Source organism: Vombatus ursinus, unplaced genomic scaffold (genome assembly GCF_900497805.2).
Source record: "Vombatus ursinus unplaced genomic scaffold, bare-nosed wombat genome assembly UNPS02014779.1, whole genome shotgun sequence".
In the NCBI taxonomy this organism is placed as follows: Eukaryota; Metazoa; Chordata; class Mammalia; order Diprotodontia; family Vombatidae; genus Vombatus; species Vombatus ursinus.
Window position 1 is genome coordinate 49550717 of NW_020954557.1, and position 20307 is coordinate 49571023.

Consider the following 20307-nt stretch of genomic DNA (forward strand, 5'->3'; position numbering starts at 1 on the left):
TTCCTTCAAAGCTCAGCTAAAATGCTATCTCATTAAAGTATTTTCTTGTCCCCTCAGCTGCTAGAGCCTCTCCTCTGAAAAATTACCTTGTATTTACTTTAACATTTTGTATTTACTCCAATGCATACATGTTGTTTCCCCTGATACAATTTATTTAAGCTCCTTGAACCTGGGAGTGCTTCACATTTGCCTTTTTGTCCCCAGAGCCTAGCACAGTGCCTGATACTTTTCTTGTTGTTCAGTCATTTCAATTGTGTCCTACTCTTCATGACCCCATTTGGGATTTTCTTGCCAGAGAATGCTTTGCCATTTCCTTCTCTAGCTCATTTTACAGATGAGGAAACTGAGGCAAACAGTTAAGTGATTTGCCCAAGGTCACACAGCCAGTAAGTGTCTGAGACCAGATCTGAACTGAGGAAGATGAGTCTTCCTGACTCCAGCTCCCAGACTCTATCCTTTAAGTCATCTAGCTGCCCAGCTTGGTACATAGTAAACACTTAATAAAAGTCTGTGGATTGATTGGTTGATCAATCTGTTTTGATTAAGCATCCTTCCCAGAACAACTATTCTAACTCTTACTTTCACTGGGCCCTATCTCTCAATGTTTTTACTTGTACAAAACTTAGCAAATGGTCACAACCCTTACTTTACTGATAAACTTCCTCACCTATAAGCCTCTACACCTCAAAAATCTCTATTTATACATTGATTCTGTTATCTTCTCTTTTGTTCTTAGGGGCAGTGTTTCTCCTTTTCAGAAACAACTCCATCCCGTACTCATTCCTTATTCAAATTTGAGAGCCTTGTTTCTATCATTTTGTGTATCCTCATCATCTTCTTATTCTCTGTTTTCTCTTGTTCCTCCATCTCTACCTTCAAACAGGTACAATTCTCCCCCATATTAAAAACTTCTCATTTCCTCTCACTACCTACTACAGCTACTGTCCCATTAAAAAATTTCCTTTCTTTGATAAATTTCTGAAGTCAAGTGCTTTATACAGACTTCTTCAACTTCAACCTTCATTCACTCTTTGGTCACTGTACTATAACTACTTTCTCAAGAATACTTTTTACCCAATCCAATGGCTGTCCTTTTAATTTTTAATCATTTTGATTTTATTATGACATTTAAAAAGGATTTTGTCTGGGGAAAAAATGGAATGCTTCACAAATTTGTGTGTCATCCTTATACAGGGACATGCTAATTTTCTCTATATTGTTCCAATTTTAGTATGCTGCCAAAGTGAGCACTCATTATGGCATTTGGACAGTTTAGCTCATTTCCTTACTGAAACTCTTTAAATCTTTTGATTTGGTGGCATTTCCCAATTCTGGTTTCTTCCCACTTCTCTGACTTCTACCATCTTTTTGGCTCTGACTCATTTTTCCCCTCCTGCCCCTAACTGTGAGGTGTTCCCAAGAGTCAGGCTTTGCTCTATGATTTCTTCTCCCTGCACCTTTCCCCCACCCCCCTTAAATTGGTCCTTTCTCATGGCCTGAACACTCACCTTTATGTTGATGATTCCCACATCTGCAATTGTTGCCTTTACTTTATCTGACCTATAGAAATTTTTGTCTACTAACTACTAGGCAACTTAGAATAATAAACTTTAGAGTTGGAAGGTGCTGTAGAGTTTGTTTAGCATACCCTCCTACTACTGTAAAAAAGCCCATATCTGTGCCTTTGTTTGTCTGCCTGCCTCAAGTCTCTCCCCACTCCAATCTATCCTCCATTCAGTCACTAAAATGATTTTCCTAAAATACAGGTCTGATCATGCCATCCCTCCACCCCCCACTCAATAAACTCTAGTGGCTTCCTATTGCCTCCCGGAACAAATACAAAATGCTTTGTTTGTCATCCAAAGCTGTTTATTACTTAGCCCCCGCCTACAATTCCAGTCTTCTTAGACCTTATTTCTGACATATAATCTTTGATCCAGTGACACTGATCTCCTGGCTGTTCCATGAACAAGACATTATATTTCTCAGTTCTGGGCATTTTCTCTGGCTGTCCCCCATGCCTGGAGTGTTCTTCCTTCTTTGTTTGGAGTATTGACCTCTCTGGCTTCCGTTAAGACCCAATTAAAATCCCACCTTCTACAGAAAGCCTTCCTCAGCCCCTCTTTATTCCAGTGCCTTTCCTCTGTTAAATATTTCCTATTTTTCTTATATATAGCTTGCCTTGTATATATTTGTTTGCTGGTAAGCTCCATGAGAGCAAGGGTTGTCTTTTTTCTCTTTTTGTATCCCCAGTGCTTAGCACAATGCCCAGCACATAGCAGTTGCTTCATGTTTATGGAATGAATGAATTGAACAAATACCTGTTGTGATGGGAAGCTCATTGAAGTCAGCCTATTCCATTGTTGGATGGCTCTAATTTATGGTTGATGATGATTGATCTTGTTTTATACTAAGAAAAATAAATCTACCTCCAGAGCACTTAGACTGGTGCTGCTTCTACCATCCAGAGCAGGCAATTCCCTCTCCTGGGGTGAGAAACCTCAAGAAAACCATGTTATCTTTTCAGTAGCCCTTCCCAGCCAGAAGCCTGGGAACCTAGAGGACCAGGACCAGAGCCCCTGCTCCCTCAATCAAGCACAGAACATGTACAAGTAAAATCTTTGGAGTGGCATACTTCCAAACACAAAGATTCCAAAGTCTATTTCTAAATCTGGGGTTAATCAACCCTGCACACCCTCAATTAGTCTAGTTCTGCTAAGTAAGCATTGCACAGAAAATCACCTCTCGTTGTGCTGGCTTTCCAGAATCACAGCATCTCAGAGTTGGAAGGGACCCAAGAGGGCATCTAGTCCAACCTATATTTGACAAGAACTCCCTCTATAACAGCATCCCTCATCTACCCGAAAAGCTCCAGTGGTGGGGAACTTACTTTTTGTACAGTTCTAATTGTTTGGAAGTGTTTCTTTACATCAAACTCGTTTGCATCTCTTCAGTTTCTACCCATAACTTCTAGTTCTACCCTTTGAGACTAAGCAGAACAAGCTGAATTCTTCTTTCATAATATAACCTCTAAACACTTGAATACAGTAATCATTCCCCCTCCCATTCCCCTGCTTAGTCTTCCCTTCTCCAGGATAAAAATCTCTAATCCCTTCTCTATTTCCTTCTGGATATACCTCAGTATATATGCCAATGCCTTTTCTAAATTTGAGGACCCCCAAATTGAACACAGCACTCCAGATGTGGCCTGATCAGTCCAGAGGATAGCAAAATTCTCAAATTCCTGATTCTGAACACTATACTTCTCCATAGAGCCTGTAATAGCATGGTGATTGATTCTTTCATTAAAAAGAGACATGTAGAGACAAAAAAGGGGAGTCCTAAGCACAGACCTTTTGGAAAGATCTGCATAGATGTTGTATCACCCTGTTATAAACTCCTGGAGTGCATAAACTGCCTCATTTTTAGTATTATTATCCTCAGCAATTAGCATAGTGCCTGGGACATAGTAGGTGCTTAATAAATTTTCATTCATTCATTCACTCAAACACAGAATTGTATATTTATGCTGATTAAATTTCATCTTACTGAGATCAGCACATGGCTTTAGCCTGTTGAGAGCTTTTGAAATTATGGTTCAAAATCCATTTTATTAGCTCTCTTTACAACCTCCTGTCATCTGCAAATTTGCCAAATTTTCTCTGTGCTTCTATTTGAATATCGCTATTAAAAAAATATATATATTGAACAGCAGGACCAAGGACAGATCCCTGGTAGTACTCCACTCACTATGTCTGAGGTTCTTAATCTGGTGTCTATGAACTCCTTTCCTGGAACAAATCACTGCACAAATGAGTAGTAGCATTGAAAACCAGTCCTAGTCCCTGACCTTTTCACCCCACTGATCTGGACATAGTTCTTTCAGGAGACTTAGAATTGAATAGCATTGGGGAACTGCGGATTTTCCATGCTGTTCCCTGCCTCCAGGTAAGGTAGCTTGGGCTTTCAGGTAGGGCTGAAATAACTAAATTGTGTTTTTCTCTTGCTTCATCCAGGACTTTGTTCCAGTAGTTTCCACCTCTCTCTCTCTCAAGCATCTTCAATCTTCCCATCACTGTTTGCTTCTGTAGATTTGTCTATGAACATTCTTAGATCTTCTCTTTCTTAAAAAGAATTCCCTTGATCCTTTATAGTACATTTAACTAATGAACCATCTCTTTCCTCTGTTGTGCTGCTATACTTCTTGAAAACATCGCCTATATCCGATGTCTTCATTCTCAGCACCAACCCTCTCCTCTGTGTCTTTCAATGAAACTTCCACACCTATCATTTTAACCAAAATTGGTCTCTACATTTACCAGTGGAAATGTCAAAATTTCCTCCCTAACCTAAATGGAAAATTCAATGGCCCTTTGAGTCATTATCCTGAACCTCAACCCTACAGTTTATGACATTATTGACCACCTCTTCTTGCAGGATGTAATCTCTGTCCTTGGCTTCGAAGACACCCCAGCCTTAGTTTTTCTCCTGTTTCTCTATTCATTTCTACTTTATTTCCTCCATACCACCATTATGCAGATCTTCCAAAAGGTCTGTACTTGGCACTCATCTTTTTTTTTAATATCTTCAGTGTCTCCCCTTCAATCAATGAATCAATCAACATGTATTCATTACCACTAGGCACTGTGCAAAGATCTTAGATACAAAGGAAAAGGAAAAAGAAATCCCTGTCCTAGGTATTTTAATGTTGGTGTATATAAATGCCTAAACACACCAATATTAATAGTATACAAAAATGGTGAGATTAATTCACCCTTAAGTATTAAACACAACAACTGCCTAACAACTTCTTTTGTCCAGCATGTTGTTACATAGAATGGTAGGGGAGAGATTCATAATGTTGTTGAAACAGAATTAATAAAATTTACTTGATTCTTTCAATAGCAGACAGGTTAATAAGCATACTTATGTATTCACCTGAAATACAGAAAAATACCATTCAACCCATTAACCAATGGAAGTAATTCTTTAGAAAATTAACAGAATAAGTACTTTACTATTCCACTCTTCTATAAGCTTATTAAATCTTCTTCGTTAATTGTAGTGGACATTAAATAGCAAATATCTTTATCATTAATGGGTTCAAAAGGCAATTATAAATGTTACTAATCTGAAATTAAAAGTGGAATAGTTAAATGTTTTATCACTAATTTGATAATGTCTTGGGTGTTCAACAAAAACATAAATCAAAAGGTTTCTAATTCTCTGGGAAAATATCTTGTCATTGATAAAGATATTTGAATAGCTAAAATGTGAATACTAACTAATGTCCATGGTTATGAAGTCAACAAGCATTTATTAAGTACTTATTATGTTCCAGGCACTCTACTAGGCACCAAGGATACAAAGAAAGGCAAAAAAATCATCTATGCCAGAGCAAGCATTCTAATGGAGAAGACAACATGAAATAGGGGCAGCTAGGTGGTACAATGGATAAAGCTGGGCCTGAAGTGAGGAAGACTCATTTTCCTGAGTTCAAATCTGGCCTCATACACTTACTAGCTGTGTGATCATTGGCAAGTCACTTAAGCCTGTTTGCCTCAGTTTCATCATCTGTAAAATGAGCTGGAGAAGGAAATGGCAATCCATTCCAGTACTTTTGCCAAGAAAACCCCAAATGGGGTCACAAAGAGTTGGACATGACTGAAACAACTGAGCAACAAAAACAACATAAAAGATGAAGATAGGATTAAGGAAAACCAGCTTAAAATTCACTAATGATTTTCATAATTCATTTTTTAAAATTCTCAATACTAATTTTTGTCTTATATAAGACTCTGTATTTTGATTTTAACCCTTGGTAATTGAACATTTTTGAATGTAATTAACTATGTCTTAATTTTATGAGTTTTTCATTTCATAATAGAGAAGTAAGCTCAGCTAAAATGCTGTTATATACTAATAGCCCTAGCCAAGACAAGGAGGCCTTTCTCAGACAAATCTCCTATACAACAGAAGGCTACATAGAAATACAATTCATAGCTCATGGCTCTTTCCTTAATCTACACTTTAGAAATGATTTATTCTTTAGTTATTTATTACTTATGGTCAAATACTGATAGGAAATCACCTTTCTCCAAACATACATACTGGAAAGTATAAAGAAGCACCAAAATTGACGATGAAGGGACTCCACGCAAATATACCGTAGACTATCTACTCTAGCCTTACAGCTTCCCTTTCTACAATGGAACAATCCCTCAGTTATCCAGTGTAAATCATCACTTTCAAAAAAAAACCAACTCAATGCCTGAATGCCTTATCTTTCTTCTCTTTTCTGATGGTTTTCTTCTTTCCAATTACATGCTTGAGGCAGAGAGCACAAAAGCACATTCTTCTCTCTTCCTATCATAGTGCTTTAGTTTTGGATGCCCTAGAATTTTGAGAAAAATACATGTATAGGAGAATTGAAAAAAAGTTTTCTAATACTGGGAGAAAAATTGTTCAAATACATTTGTAAGATTAAAGGAACTATGGTCGTGGCCTGCAAGAATACTTAAGTGTTTCTTACTGGGCCACTCAAAAAGAAAATAAGGACTGTGCTAATTCATTTTATTCACCAGTGATTTCTTCTCTCTCTTAGTGGTTTTTTTTTTTCTTTTTTGGTCTCAGAGGCTACTTGCATTTCCAGTTAGGAGTCAGGCTTTATTCAGGTTGTGTTAGCATTCAAGTCCCTAGATTCTAGTTTCATGTTAACCTCATTCCTCTTTTAGCTGGGAGACTCTAGGTCTAGGAGACTCTCTAGGTCTAGAAACTATCCTCATTTGGATGGCTTAAATAGGGCTGGCATTAGATTTCTTGTAATTGGCTTGGCTTCCAGTCCTGACCAGTGGCATAGAACAGCCAAGAATGTGGTAGGCCCAAGCTCATTCATTATCTATTCCCGCTCCCCCTCCCCCACCACCACTCCGACACCTATACAACCATATTCTACTGGAATCCAGGAAGGAGTGGTAAGGAGAAGATCACTCTGAGCAGGGAAAAGGCCATGAGAAGAGTGGGGAGGATGAGGGGCAATGGGGGATGGAGGTAGAGGAAAGTAGAAGCAGCATCTTGCAGAGTATGCCAGTTGGGTTGAGTGAGAAACTGATTATAGTGACATTTTTTTTTCAGGAGCTGCAGTTAATCAGGGTACATATAGGGAGCACACAGAGGTAAGGGACTTGGTATATCAGTGAACAAGGCAGCCATACATGATGTCAAGTCAAGTTTGCAGAATGAATGGAGGAAGATAGGTCTACGCTAACCTATGGGCTGAGAGGACCTGTGTGGATACATCCACAGCATTTCCCTTTGTGTCTTCATTGTGGCCAGTGCTTGGGGTTCCTTGTCTGTTTCAGTCTTGGTTCATATTCCTGTACTCTTTCTCACCCCAGACATAGTCTATCCACTAAGAGGTAGACTTGAGGAATAATCTAGAGAATGAATGTAAGGCAGAGACCATTTTGTTGATGTTTTTGCATGCACAACACCTTAGTGTCTTGCCTGTGGCATGCACTTAAAAACTGCTAATTGAATTGAATTGACTTGGGTTAAGTGGAGCTGTGTTCCAGATCTAGTCTCCAGCTGACTTTCTGATTATACCATCCAAGTTTCTTGCCTTCCTCCTCCTTCCCTCACACTCATTCCAAATGAAGATTGTCTAGTTCAGTGATTCTTAACTTTTTTGTACCATAGATTCCTTTTGGAGTCTGGTGAATCTTATGAACCCTCTTCTCAGAATAATATTTTTAAAAAGTTAAAGGAAATGCAAAATTTCATTTAGAGGTTATTAAAAATAAAGATATAATTTTGCCCTCATCTAAGTTCACAGATTTCCTGGATTCTATCCACAGATTCTTTTGAAGTTCCAGGTTAGAAACTCCTGGCCTAGGGTGAGTTCAACACCTGACAGGTGCATCAATTTACAATGAAAGTAGATCCCCTTTCCCTGGCATCCAGGCACTTTGGTGAGAATAATGGAAAGCTTGGTTGGGTGGGTGGGAACAATTAGCATGATTACACATGGTGACCTTGAGAACCATAGTGTGGTGGGAATGTCTTATGTAATTTACATTTGTAGCTATCCTCGTATCTTCCGTAAACATATCTGCTTCCACCAGAGCCCCTTTTGGCAGGATAGTTGAAGGACAAAATAACTGTCAAGGTTTTTTGGACTCAGTAGTCACCAGTCTTTGAGGAGTCCATAGTTCATTCTGGCTGGATTTATTGGGTCATTGGGCAGCTAGGTGGCATTGTGGATAGAGCTCTGGGGCTAGAGTCCTGAGTTTAAATCTGACCTCAGACACTTACTAGCTGCATGACCCTGGACAAGTCACTTAATCCCATTTGCCTCAGTTTCCTCATCTGTAAAATGAGCTACAGAAGAAAATGGCAAACTACTTCAGTATCTTTGCCAAGAAAAATGGGGTCACTCAGAGCTGGGCATGACTGAAAAATGATGACTGAATAACATTTGAGTCATTGTTTACTTCAATGGATTCTCAGGCAGTAAGTGAGGGTCTTTAGTGATTGCATGCCAACTCAAACCAATGTGTAGCTATTTTTGATTCTGTAACCCCTGTTCTGATCAAGAAGGCTAAGGTAGGGTTGGTATGAGGGTAGATGAAGCATGGGATTGGTAAGAATGGCCTTTGTTGTTTTTTAAAAATTTTTGGTGAGGATTACTTTACTAGAATTTATGCACGTTATTTTATTTTAAGTATAGTTCGTTTACTTTACTTGGCCTATTTCTTACTGCTTTTTGATATGGAAGTTACTTTGACCATAACCTTTCACTTTGGGAAATAAGTAGCTGACACATTATTGCTCCTTGTTTAGTATCAAGAAGTCTTTCAGATTTAGCCCACACTTTTTCAACAGATTAGTCACAGGTGGCATTCACCATGAGGAAAAATTGAGGTATAAAATCTCAGCTTGGAAAGCAACTTTAGTGCTTCTTCTTTTTTTAAAATTTTTTGGTGAGGCAATTGGGGTTAAGGGACTTGCCCAGAGTCACACAGCTAGTGAGTGTTATGTGTCTGAGGCTGGATTTGAACTCAAGTCCTCCTGAATCCAGGGCCAGTGCTCTATCCACTGCACCACCTAGCTGCCCCAGAAAGCAACTTTAGAGCTTATACACCATGTGCCTAAATTCGTGGTGCAATTTTAAGCTTTAATAGACCTAGTCTACAAATGACCATCTAATTATACCCCTTCCCATCTCTCCCAAGCTCATTCCAAGGGAGGATCATCTGGTTCAGTGATTCTTAACCTTTTTTGTGTTACGGGCCTCTTTGGGAGTCTGGGGAAGCCTATGAACCCTGTTCTCAGAATAATGTTTTTAAATAATAGAAGAAAATACTAAATCCCATTTCAGGTTAGTCAAAATAAGATCAATTTTTTTCTGCATCCGAGTTCATAGACTTCCTGCAATCTTTAATAGCTTATAACTGCACTAAGACTTTTGGGACACCAGTATAGTCCAGCTTTGGTCTCTATTACATTAGCATCAAATACAAATGTCTCTAGCATTTAAAGCTCTTCACGATCTGGATTCAACGTGTCTTTTAAACATTATTTTAAGATTATTTCTTTTTAAATACACTGTGGTATGGTCAACCTGCTGTACTTGCTGCTCCCAACACACAACACTCCATTTCTCATCTCCACGACTGCGCAGGATAGCCTCCATTGATCACTTTTCACTCTTTTTGTTCCCTGGCTTTCATTTGAGCTCAGCTCAATCAACATTTCTTACACAGGGCCTTTTTTCTGAGCCTCCTTTCCCAGATACTAATGTCTCCTCTAAAAAAAAAAGACTTCATACTTATTTTGAATACATTTATATGTGTACACCTGTCTCCTCTGATAGAATATAAATTCATTCAGAGAAGAGTCTGCTTTATTTCTGTCATAATTCCAGTTTCTAGCTCAGTGTCTGAAACACAATAGGTGATTAGGAAAAATATGCTGATTGATTGATTTTATCTTAACAGGTACATCACCTTCAACATATGGTCATCTAATCTATGCTTGAAGACCTTCAGTGAGAGGGAAACCTGTAACCTCCCAAGACAGCCTATTTTACTATGGAATGACACTAACTGTGGAGTACTTTTCCCTGAGAATGAGCCCAAACCAGTCTTTGCAACATCCATTCATTATTCTTGTTTCTATTCTCTGGGGCAGAACAAACCTACATTTCATGCCTCCAGATACATGAACATGGCTATCACATGCCTTCCAGCCTTCTCTTCTTTGACTGAACATTCCCTCCACCTTCAACTGGTTCTCATAGTGTGTGGCTTTGAGTGTCTACTATACAACATTACTTGTCATGTGAAGTGTTAAACAATACAAGAAAATAGTACTGGAGGATTCACAAGACTGACCATCACTCTCAGATAAGTAGTAAAGAAAGTAAGTGCTATAAGCTTCATGGAGGACGTAGGATTAGCTCTGAGCCTTAGAAATGGAATTTTGATTGTAGGAGCAGTAGAAAGAGGACATTTTAAGTAAGGCAGAAGTTTTAAGACAAGGGCTAGGAAAAAACAAGGTGTGTTTCAGGGATAAGGAGGAGACTAGATAGGCTTCGGTAAATTTTGGAGTACTGAGTAGTGGGAGACAAGTCTGTGAGAGCACAGTATACTAGTGCCTCCTTTTGGATGGCCTTGAATGTCAGGGTAAGGAATATGAGCTTCATCCTATCTATAAGGTTTTTAAAAGGGGGAATGATTGGTGAATATTGGTCATCCATTGCATCTTGGGTCATTGCCAGTTGACTTCACGTTTGCTTTGCCACTGGCTTTGAGAACTCTAGAATAGAAAATGAGGCTAATGACTTAGTGCAATTCTGTCTCACTTAAATCGAATTCTCACACAAGTCAAGACATCACCCATGATGTCATTGGGCCTCTTTGAAAACAAAGGATGGACAACAACAACTCTCAGCATATATATGACAGAAGAGATAGAAACAAGGAATTTGTGTTTATTTCTAGGTGACATTTAATACATTTTATAACTACTATTAAGACAAATTAGGGCAACAAGTAGCTAGGTGGTGTAGGGGATAGAGTTCCAGATCTGGAGTCAGGAATTCTCATTTTCCTGAGTTCAAATCTGGTCTCAGACACTTACTAGCTGTGTGATCCTAGGCAAGTCATTCAACCCTGTTTGCCTCAGTTTCTCATCTATAAAATGAGCTAGAGAAGGAAATGGAAAACTACTCCGTTATCTTCGCACAAAAACAAACAAACCACAAATGGGGTCATAAAGAGTTGGGTATAAATGATATCACTGAATAACAACATTAAGACATTTTGCCTTTTCATTACTATTGATGAATTGGGCCCTTTTGTGAATGTATTGTAGATCTGGTTGACACAGAGTATAAAAAGTAATGAGACAGGAAGGAGCACCAGACAAAGCAGCCAAATTCTCAGTTTTTTGGAGATCAGTAGTTAATATCCTGTCAGACCAAAGAGGACATGAATAATAACAAAATTTTAAAAAAGGCTATGTTTTAAGATGGGCTGCATGTTGAACAATAGACTAAAATAAATCAAATAAATGCTCCAAATAAAATAATTGGAATAACTGAAACCATCACCTTTGTTTCATTCAATTCAATTAAACACATTTTATTGTGTGCAAGGCCCTGGGAATATAAAGAAAAAAATGAAAAACAGTTCCTACTGTCAAAGAGCTTATATTCTATTGCTGAAAGAGCATCCATAAAGAAGTAAGTTTTAAAAGTCAATTTTGGCAGGAGAGGGGACTAGTAGCTGGGAGGTGGGGATGGGAATCAGGAAAGGCTTCATGGAGGAGGTGATACTTCAATTGTGCCTTGAAGGATAAAAATTCTGCAAGATGGTGAAATGGAGAATGGAGGGAATACATTTCAGACATGGGGTACAGCTTGTACAAGTATATGAAGATGAGAGCGGGAATGCCAAATTCAGGGAACAGCACAGCTAGAATGTACAGTTTGGTTGGAAGGTAGAACACACAAAGAGGATTAATATAAAATAAAGCTGGAAATATTAGATTGGTCAGGGTGTTAAATTGCAGACTGATTAGATTTGTGAATGACACCCTGTTTTTGTCCCCATTTTCCCCCCAACCTTCTATAACTACTGAGCATTTTTGTTACTCTAATTGTAGTTTAAATAGTAGTAGTTGTAATTAGTCAGATTATGAGACAAACAGGAATCTTAAAGGGATAATGGAACAGAAGATGTGTGTCTTGTCCATTAACCTTGATGGAAAGTTTTTTAATATTGTAGAAATCATAATGACCATAACTTTTCCAAATCTAGTATATACTCCTTAGTGATGGTGACATAAATTGGCTTTAAAATCCCAAACCATCGATCTGAAAGCACTTCCTTACTAAAAACACCTCCTGAATGTCAATAGATACTTGAAGAGCAAGAGAAGGGCAAGCAATGAGTGAGACTCGAATCTCTGTGGGGACTGTAATGCAAAAATGAAAAATGAAGATTGTGGCTAAATTCCTACAATTCCTGGTATCTTTACTCCTCTCTTGACCCAATCAAAGTTGGGTACAATTAATGGCGGTATGGTTGTGATCTGCTTTAAAGAAACTGTGAAGAGTGAGAACAGTGAGAGTTCTTTTAGCTGAAAGTCAACATAAAAATCATTGGCTTGTAATAATAAAGGCAAGAATATGAAACAAGGATAGGTGTTTATGGTTCTTTCTACCTGATTTACTTAGTCCCTACTTACTTTTGCATGCCAGTCAAGGATGTTAGAAGAAAGGAGAATCTAATGGCACCATTTCTCACAAAAACTCAGTGGCCTTTTTAAAGATTGGATGAAGACTCAAAGGAAGGAATTTAATAGGAGTTAAGAGAGATTTCTAGTCGTAAGTCAGAGTTGTCTAGTGAAGAGGACATCAAGTGTACATACACCAGGAAAAAGGTGGCCAACAGAATAGACTTAACCTTAGCCTGAGGCATTCTCTTCACTATCATTGAGTAGCCTATAGCTTTTCAAGAAAAGAGCTGACACTCTTCCTACTTGGGAGAAATGTGCCCTAGTAGATGGTAGCAAAGAGCAGCAGATGACCCTGAAGAGGTCAAAAGACTCTGAAAAAGAAAAACAAAAAACAAAAACAAATCCAAATAGCCAAATTCTAGCAGATAGCAGTAGAAAGCAGCCCAGCAACTATAAGGTAAAATACCTCATCAAAGAGCAGCAGAAAGAAGCAGATATTACCACAAAGATATCACCAGAAAACCCTAATAACTATACAGCATCAAAGAGGTGATTTGCTTATGTATGTCCTAACCATTTGTGCTTACTACACATGTGCCCCATAATGTTCCTGGTAATGTATGTTTTTGGTATGTCCATCTTTGGAAAAAAGTATCCTATTCATGGAAGTATCCATGGGAATCTCTTTACTTTTCACTTTGTTATTCTATTTGATTAAATATCCTTGATTATGAACCGACGACCATTGGCTGACTGATAACAGTAAAAGCATTCAGTTGGGACTAGTAAGCCATAATTTTGAGTAGTTGTTAACCCACAGAATGCTTTGGACCTGAAATAGTTTTTTGGGGAGGGGAATCAATGGGGGATCATGACAATGCCATTCCGCTTGATTGAGTTTAAAGAGATAGGTCCAAGATATTTCTCTGTGACATTATAGCAGTAGAAGTCCATTTCCAAGGATGCTTGGGGAGAAGAAGGAAAAAGTAGTAGGAACCAGATGAGTTCTGGTAGTATGACAGAACTGACTGGCATCCTTCCTCCCTTATGAAAAGCTGCTATTTAAGGTGCCTTTTACATGGAGGTGAATCAAACTTTTCAATTCATGTATCCACTTAGTTCCAATAGTTGACAATTTACCCATCTTGACACAACCCAGTCTAAAGACTTCAGAGCAGAAAGGAAGGTTTCTTATAATAATAGCATAACAACAATTATAATAATAAAAATAACAACTCATTTATATGACACACTAAAGTTTACAAATCTGAACAAGGTACAGACAGGAAACGCTGATCCCTAGAACAGGATAAAACTCCTTGCCACCATCACTCTACTTCTCTTGTATTTGGAGTGACTAACTGTAGAAGCTGATGCCTTCCTTCTCTCATTAATGTCATGTCTAAGCAATCAGAGGATCCTCAAGGAAGGTGGGCCCAATCAAATGGTTCTTCACCCATCCTATGAAAAGCAGACTCTCCCCTCCTATTGTTTTTATCTCTGTGATTCAGGGGCCATCTGTTAAAGTGAAATCTATCTCCCTTCCTGTTACCTGTCATCATAATCTCATCCCTTTTCCTTTGCACAATCCATATCCTCCTTGGTCCCAATCTTACACTGTGCCCTTGGGACTCTTATTCTAATATTAATAAATTTCTCTTTATTCTATATTTCTTCATCTCATATTTCCTCTCTAATTTTCCTTGCTTACAGGAATTTGGCTCCCTCTGGAAAAAAAATGAATCCCTGATCACTCTCTCCATTACTGAGACTCATTCTCTTATACTTCCCAACATTCCTAACAGTCTAGAAGAGTAGGAACCTACTTTTCCAGTTTATTTTATATTATTACCTCCATATACTCTATATTCTGGCTAAACTGGCCTACTGAAGATAGGCCTTCTGACCTTCACATTCTACCCATTTCTTTCCCTCCTGTCCCCTATTCCTGGAATGCACTCCCTCCTCATGTTGACTTCTCATTACCATTAGATTCCTTTCAAGCCTTGACTTAGTTGCCACTTCCTGCCTTTCATGACCCCTCTAATTGTTAATATTTTCTTCATCCTCAAATTATTGTGTATTCACACATATTGCATCTGTGTGCCTCTTTTATTACTTGAGAACAATGTGAGTTCTTTGAGGCCAGGAACTGTTTTTTTTTTAATTTTTAAATTTTTAATGTTTTTTGCTTTGTATCCCAGATACCTTACATAAATTAGGCTTTTAATAAATACTTACAGTTTTTACTTGAAGTGATAACTGCCAAATGAAATAACATGAATGAAATGCTTTGTAAACTTAAAAGCCTTTAGAAACACTAGCTGTTGAATGTATATGTATAGCCTATATCAGATTGTGTGCCATCTTGGGGAGGATGGTGGGGAGAATGGGGGAGAAAAATTTTAAACTCAAAAGCATTTGGAAGTGATTGTTGATAAATTAATTCAAAATAAAAAAAAAAGAAAAGAAACACTAGCTATTGTCAGAGGAGAAGGCACCAGCCCAGAGGGGTAAATGTCTGCCTGTCCCTTCCCATCAAGGGACGTGCATTGTATGGGGGCAGGGATAGGCAGTGGGGAGAGACTGGCATTACTGCCAGCCCAGTGGTGAGAATGAAGTTCTATGAGACACAAATGTGGAAGACCACATAGGTTGGTTGTGCTGTGTACTGCATTCTGCTCTGGATAAAGGGCTGTTGGTATCAACTGGGTTGAGTTGAGGCCTGTTAGCCTTAGTCATGGTGATAATGGAATCAGACCATTGATCAAATTAGGCTATGTCTGCTGGTCAGCAGGGAGTGTGTGATGAGCATTAGTGAGCAGGCCAGGCAAATATGAGAGAGAAGCAGGGCAGAAGAGGGTGGACCATGGTGACAGTCTAGTTTTTCTTCCCCAGAATGTAAGGATATAAAGAGCTGCTTGTTAGATGGGTGATTATAATTTAGCTACTGCTTCTACATATGTAGGTAAGTAAGTAGGCCTGAATACAAACCTACATCCACTTTCATATTTCTATTTTGCTGACATTTAAGTAGAATGTTGAAATGCTGGAACCATAGATGGACAAGTTAAATCTTCCCAAATGGTAGATAATATCAAATCAATCCTGAAGCTTTTCACAAAGCAAATAGGGCAAAACTCATATAATTTTCAAGGGCTAATTCACACCCATATAGGCTCAAGAAATTAGTCTGGAACAAGTTCACCCATCCATCTGTACCATATAGCTAAATAGAAATGAATATGATGATTTACCAACTGTCAATAAAAATAATTCAAATTTATTCCTATTTTCCTTTCCCAAAATAAAACATTCGGCTCCCAAAATATCCTTTCTGAATTTGCTGTGCTTGGGGGCAGTATTTTCTTTCCTTCTGATTTCCTAGTTTCTATATCAGGGTGTCACAATGTGTTGCTTTGCAAGCTTTAAATTATTATTAAAGATTGGGCCCTTTCCACAAGCTTGTAAGTAAGGAACTAATGACCTGACATGCCTTATGCCAAATTCATTGGATTTTTCTACTACTTTATCTGTCGACTTTATTCTTAAATTGTCATATCCCTGGGCTGAGTATATTATACTTGCTGTTTTGAATTTAATTTAATTTTTTTTCACATGCACCAATCTCCTTTAGAACTTCAAACTAATCAGCACTTGTGGCCCAAGTTACACATTTAAACCTGGGCTGTCAGAGGTAAATAGCTGGGGTGTTAATCCTGCTGCCTGACCCAATGTCAATTTCAAAAGCTTGTATGTTTAATAACTTTTGCCAACCGCTTGAAAGGGATTTACCCTATCTCATTAGGCACATCATTTGAGATACGAGACCACAAATAGACTTGAAAAAAATATCTTTGTAACTTGCAAGGAGAGAGTGCAAGTCCAGGTAAAAAACTCTCCACTAGCTTTATTTCTTGCGCTTTTAAGGGAGCACACAGAATGTGGGTATCCACCACTTAGCCAGGTCTGACTAAGCAAATGGACAAAACATTGGGATCCTTGGATTATGCTGTTGCTAGTAATACAGTTTTTCCTTTTGTGTAACTGTTTGTAGTTCTCATGGATTTGGAATATTTGTGGAGCAAATGTGTTTACTAAAGAACAGTTAGTGATAGGTTGTAACCCAGTGCAGGGTTTGGGGTTCACTGAGAAAACTCAGGATTTTCAGGGTTTCATGCTTTCATATAGAAAAGCAGACAAAAGACAAAACCAGGAGGGAATGTGGCAAAATTGAATGGCAAATATGAAGGATGGTGAAAGGGCAAGGCACTTACAATTGGATAATTGTATACTCTCTTTATCCTCATCTCTTTGGCCGTGCATTAAAATACATAAATTAAACTATTGAATTTTTATCTGTGAAACATTATGTGGAGAACGAGAAGTCATGCCACATCGCCAAAGCTTTATTAATATTGGAGCTTAATTTACTGAAAAAAATTCTTTTAAAAGCATTACATTTTTTCTGTTTTTTTTTCCTCTCCAGGGAAATATAAAGGTCTCCCTCCCAGCCCCCACAAAGAACTTTTACTGTTAATGTCCCCCACCCCAAGTCAGGGAGAAGTTCAATGCATAATAGCAGAAAGAATGGAATAGGAGAGGCACACCTGGCTTTAGAGTGCCAGGTGTTGGGATGGGAGGGGCTACCAAGAGGGATGAAGAGATGGGCTAAGAGCTATAGCAGGGTACTACGGGTTTTTCTCTTCTCCTTGGGTGAATGGACAGAGGACTCTTCATTTTTTTCTCTTCATATTGAGTGAATGGGCATAGGACTCTAGGCTGTCTATAAGAAGTTGCAGATAAATCACAGTGATTATAGCTAAATCACTTGACTGAGATGGAAAATGAAGCTGGATGGGAGTGTGACAGGGGAGGGAGATGGGGACAGGAGCAGGAGAAAGTAGGACAAAGCAAAAGGAAGAGTCGGGAGGTAGGGAATTCAGCCTTTCCATTATTGTACTGTCTCTCCCACTTTAAACTCACACACTGTTACAGAGAATGATGAGCTACAACGTAGCTAGCACTTTAAAAAAAAACTGCTATTGTCACAGGGCTTTCTGGGTTGGGATGAAATTGACTACTGTCATTTTCAAAGCCAAGTTGAAAAAGAACACCTTTCTGATGACCACAAGATAAATTTATTTAAAAGACCAGATATGGGGCAGCTGGGTGGCACAGTGGATAGAGCACAGGCCCTGGGGTCAGGAGGACCTGAGTTCAAATCCAGCCTCAGACACATAACATTCACTAGCTGTGTGTCTCTAAGCAAGTCACTTAACCCCGATAGCCTCACAAAAAAGACCTGATATTTGCTTCTAGTGAAATGCCTTCCCTTTGAGATTATGTCCAATTTACTTTGTAGGTGCCTTATATGTACATAGTTGTTTATTTTTTGAGGCCAGGGAGCATGTCTTCATTTTTATTTGCATCCCCAGCACTTAGCCCAGTCCCTCCAACATTTCAGTCAATTTTTTTTCCAGTTGTTTATGACTCATTGCAAAACCATTTGGGTTTTCTTGCTAAAGATATTGGAGTGGTTTACCATTTCCTTCTCCAGCGCCTTTTACAGAGGAGGAAACTGACTTGTCCAGGGTCTCACAGTTATTTAAAGGTCTGTGGCCAGATGAGTCTTTCTGACTCCAGTCCTGGAATTCTATCCACTGCACCACGAGCTGTCCACCTCCCACATAGTAAGATCTTTAAAAATGCTTCATGATTTATTTGGTTGATTGTCTTACTGACTGATTGAAGAGAATGAATAAGCCCTAGACTTGGAGACAGGAGGACCTGAGTTCAAATTATGCCTCAGACACTAGCTGTATGATACTGGGCAAATCACTTAACTTGTCAGCCTCAGTTTCTCCATCTGTAAAAATGAGAATAATAGTAACATCTACCTCATAAGGTTATTGTGAGGATTAAATGAGATAAAATATGTAAATTGTTCTGTACACTTTGAAGCCATATATAAAAAACTAGCTATCATCATCTTCGTCACCATCGTCAAAGTCTTGGGGTATAGCATGATCATGGCTCACCTTTGTCTATCAGTTTATGGTTACAAAGCACTCCCATGCATTCTCTCATTGAGTCTCATAATAATCTCATGTGTTAGGTACCTCACTATCTACATTTACAGATTAGGAAACATGTTCACAGAAGTTTTGCCCTGCTAGATGTCCCTTAAAAAGACACAGCTAGCAAGTGTCAGATCCAGGACTTGGACCCAGGAATTCTGCTACCGATGCTCTTTCCACTATGACACACCGACTGGGATTGTGGAGAGGGAAGAGAAGAGCGAGATTGTCAGTTCCAACAGCCTTGCCAACTCCAACCAGGCAGACTCCTGTCCCTTAGCCTAGTCCAGTCAATTAATCAATAAAGAAAGCCTTATGGAATAACTACCACTTATACAGGACCTCAAGGGGATTAGAATATAAAAATAGTTCAGAGTTTCACAGAATGCTAGAGCTGAAAGGAACCTTAGGAGTCATTTTAGTCAAATGCTCTCATTTTACTGCGGAGGAAACTGCATTTAATGTGCATAAAGAGACAAGATACACACACACGTGAAACAAAGAACAATGAAATACTAAGACTGTTACTGACTATAAGAAAATAAATTTATATAGAAATAATTATATGTTTATATTAACATATAAATATTTATATATTTGCTTATGTTACCATAACTAAAATAGGAATTCAGAGAGGATAATGATCAGTGTAGACTAGAGTAATAAGGAACTGCTAGTAGCTTCATGGAAAAGATGGTACTGGAGTTGGGCATTGAGATTATATAAAAATTTTACAAGATTTTGAGCAAGGGAGCAAGAGCATGCACGAAGGTGAGATTGACCATGGTGTGGGCAATGGGGAACTACTGAAGGCTTTGAAGTCTTTGAGCAGTGGCGTGATGAGTCACAACTATGTATTCTGGGAGATTAATTAGGTGGTGATGCATAGGGTAGAATGGAGCTAGGAGAGGCTGCCAGCAGGGAGATGGGGATTTTTATCAGCTCATATATGAGCTAATATTTTCCTTGTGCTGGAAACAGTGAGAAAGGTACAATTCTCTTCCACTTACCAAGAAAAAGTAACTTCTTTGTAGTATCTCTAATATGATATATTCCAAAAGTTTTTCCTTACTAAAATTCCCAAGTCCTACTGGTTCACTCCCTTTGATCACTTTGCCTGTTGGATTTCTGCTGCCTATTGCTTGACTCAGAATAAGGACTGGGAGCATTTGCTTCCTGTTAGTTCTCTCATAGCTGTCAGTGTGCTTCTGTTTGAGATCACCCATATCTCTATCTGGGCACCGGAAGAGGCAGATGCAGTATAAAGGGCATGGGATCAAGAGGTACAGAGCCATGGGCCAGGGAACTAGGGGACCAGAGAAAGCATGGGAAAAGGAAAAATAGAAAGAAGGAAATGGGAAAACTGAAGGAAGGCTTTCTCTCCTTTATATAACACTTTATGGCTTACAAGGCACTTCTCTCACAAAGCAGGGAAGCAGGCAGTGCTAGTATTATTGCCCACCTTTTACAGATAAAGAAACTG

The 20307-nt window shown here is 38.7% G+C and overlaps 2 pseudogenes; one reads left to right on the plus strand and one right to left on the minus strand.

Annotated features, from left to right (window-relative positions):
- The window catches only part of LOC114045625, a 153945-nt pseudogene that overhangs the window by 44957 nt on the left and 88681 nt on the right, over positions 1–20307 (plus strand).
- On the minus strand, positions 1150–1250 carry LOC114045984 (annotated as a pseudogene).